The sequence below is a fragment of the Aptenodytes forsteri genome, unplaced genomic scaffold (assembly GCF_000699145.1).
Source record: "Aptenodytes forsteri isolate BGI_AS27 unplaced genomic scaffold, ASM69914v1 Scaffold551, whole genome shotgun sequence".
NCBI lineage: Eukaryota > Metazoa > Chordata > Aves > Sphenisciformes > Spheniscidae > Aptenodytes > Aptenodytes forsteri.
In genome coordinates, this window is record NW_008795864.1 from 9,606 (window position 1) to 12,412 (window position 2,807).

The following is a 2,807-nucleotide window of genomic DNA, read 5'->3' on the forward strand; positions in this document are numbered from 1 at the left end:
GCTCCTCATAAGACTTGTTCTCCAGACCCCTCACCAGCCTCGTTGCCCTTCTCTGGACACGCTCCAGCACCTCGACGTCCTTCTTGTAGTGAGGGGCCCAAAACTGAACACAGTATTCGAGGTGCGGCCTCACCAGTGCCTCAACAGAGGTGGGAGAGAGGCAGCCTTGAGCATTTAAAGTCCTGGAGCACAGTTTTGACCTGAGAGATTGTTCTTAGACAGATCATATCTTTGTTTCACCCCTTGTCTGGAATGAAGTAGTCCTAGTCTGGTTCTCAAGCGAGGAACCAGACCGAAAAAAGGAAGCAGAACAACTGATCAGATAGGATTTCACAAGCATCTACACCAGAAAGGCACACAAGCGATATTTAACAGCCAGACCCCTTTACCACAAAGAAGATCACTTGTTGGGATCCTCTCCAGCACCACAGTACTGAGTTTTCAGCCAAATGTTCTTCATCTCCTGAGAATACGGATAGCCAGGTGACAGGACAGCACTAACTGCATCAACCCACCGGAGAAATATATTATTAGGATAGGCTAGGCCAGAATAGACTAGACTAGACTAGAACAGAATATTTTTCAGTTAGACGGGAACTACAGCCATAATCTACTCCAAATGCTTGACCATTTCAGGGCTGACCAAAAGTTAAAGCATGTTATTAAGCCCATTGTCCAAATGCTTCTTAAACACTGACAGGTTTCGGGGCATCGACCACCTCTCCAGGAAATCTGGTTCCAGTGTTTGATTATTGAGGGTCTAAGGGAAGGGGAGTGGAAAGAGGGGAGGAGAGGAGAAAGAGGAACAGGGTTATAGAGAGGAGGATGAAAGACAGGAGGGAAGATTGGATTGAAAGCCAGAATGGAGAGAGAGAAAGAAGAGAGCTGCAAAAGAAAGGACTCGAGAGAGCTATAAGGCAGAAGAGAAGCTAGAGATAAAAGAAAGGAAAAGACTGGAGAAGGGAGAGGGGAAGAAACGAGAGAAGAGGAAAAAGGAGAAAAAACTACAGCCATAATCTACTCCAAATGCTTGACCATTTCAGGGCTGACCAAAAGTTAAAGCATGTTATTAAGCCCATTGTCCAAATGCTTCTTAAACACTGACAGGTTTCGGGGCATCGACCACCTCTCCAGGAAATCTGGTTCCAGTGTTTGATTATTGAGGGTCTAAGGGAAGGGGAGTGGAAAGAGGGGAGGAGAGGAGAAAGAGGAACAGGGTTATAGAGAGGAGGATGAAAGACAGGAGGGAAGATTGGATTGAAAGCCAGAATGGAGAGAGAGAAAGAAGAGATGATGGCTGCAAAAGAAAGGACTCGAGAGAGCTATAAGGCAGAAGAAGGCCTAGAGATAAAAGAAAGGAAAAGACTGGAGAAGGGAGAGGGGAAGAAACGAGAGAAGAGGAAAAAGGAGAAAAAACATAGGCATGAAAGGAGAGGAGAGGAGAGGAGAGGAGAGGAGAGGAGAGGAGAGGAGAGGAGAGGAGAGGAGAGGAGAGGAGAGAGCAATGTGGGGATGAGTGACTCACTGAGGAATATCACGAGGCAGTAGACGATCATGGCACCGTGACCCAGGGGGTGCTCAGGGCTCTGTGCCAGCCTGTCCAGGAGAGGATCGTGCTGCCTGATTGCTCTGTCTTGCCTTCTTGATCTGTCTGACTCAAGTTAAGTTGTCAGAGGGGCAGGGAGAGGAAGTGATGCATAATGAAGTTAAGCCGCCAACCATAGCTGGGAGCTTGGGGGAAGCTACACCCTGGATGTTGCATGTTTTGGGCTTGATACTGTGTTTTCAGAGATCTTTTCCTCCCACAGCTCTAGATCAGCTTTGGGCTGTCTCTTTGCCCCATGAACCATTGTCCGCCTCATACCTCCCCTGAACTGGTGGACAGAAGGTGGCCATTATCTATTCTGTCTTGCCTTAAGCATCTTCCTCACTACGAGTGACAAAGAGGCTCAGTTGTAGCAAGGTCTTTTATTCTTGTTTCCATTTCCCAGACCACAGAATCCAACCTTCCCCTTCTATTTTTTCCTTCGCTCCCATCATGCCTGTGTCTAACCCAAGAGTCCCAAGACTAGAGGTGTCTGTAGTCCAGCAACCTGCAGACAAATGGCTGGGAAGCGACATCTGCAAACAGGTCCCACGAAGATGCTTTCCACAACTTTCTCTTGTATTGCACCAGAACTGGCATAGCATCAGCAGGTGTACAGGGGACACTTTTGGATGATTTGGAAGCTGTAGAGGACTCAGGGACCCGTCTTAAGATACGTCAACATCCATTTAAAACGCTGGTTTGGCTGTTCAAAGCAAAGGAGACTAGAGAAAAAAAAAGTCCTTTCCTCCTTCTTTCTTTCCTCCTCCACTGAGACAGAGAAGGGGCCGCAAGTGAGGCACCTTTTCAGCAAAGACACGATCCAGGTAATCCCGAGATCAAATACCACTTTAACTAATCAGGGCCATAGCATAAGCCCTCGTGTCAACTTTGTTGTGGCGTTTATTGGTAAGCCACCTGACTTGCAACAAGCGTGCTGTTGCTAGCTGAAAAGGCTTGTAGGAGGCCCTCAAAATGTCCTAGATCTTGGCAGTCAATGCGGTGTTAGTGCCCATCTTGCACTCAGAGGATCGGAGGTTGGGATGAGGAGATATTGCTGATCTGAGCTGCCACCATCGCACCTGCATGGCATGGTTTTGGAGGAGGCTGCTCTGCATTGCTCAATATTTTGGGGACTTGGGTGTGGTCCACTGTCATGGTTTAACCCCAGTCGGCAACTAAGCACCACACAGCCGCTCGCTCACCACCACCCGCCTCTGAA

At 48.2% G+C, this 2,807-nt stretch overlaps 1 long non-coding RNA gene across 1 annotated transcript in view; it reads right to left on the reverse strand.

The window, feature by feature from the left end:
• Positions 1–1,647, reverse strand: part of LOC109279624 — a 3,729-nt gene extending 2,082 nt beyond the window's left edge. Inside the window, exon 1 of the long non-coding RNA XR_002086258.1 lies at positions 1,526–1,647. This is a non-coding gene — a long non-coding RNA (uncharacterized LOC109279624). The remainder of the gene's footprint in view (positions 1–1,525) is intronic.
• Between the last annotated feature and the right edge of the window lie 1,160 nt (positions 1,648–2,807).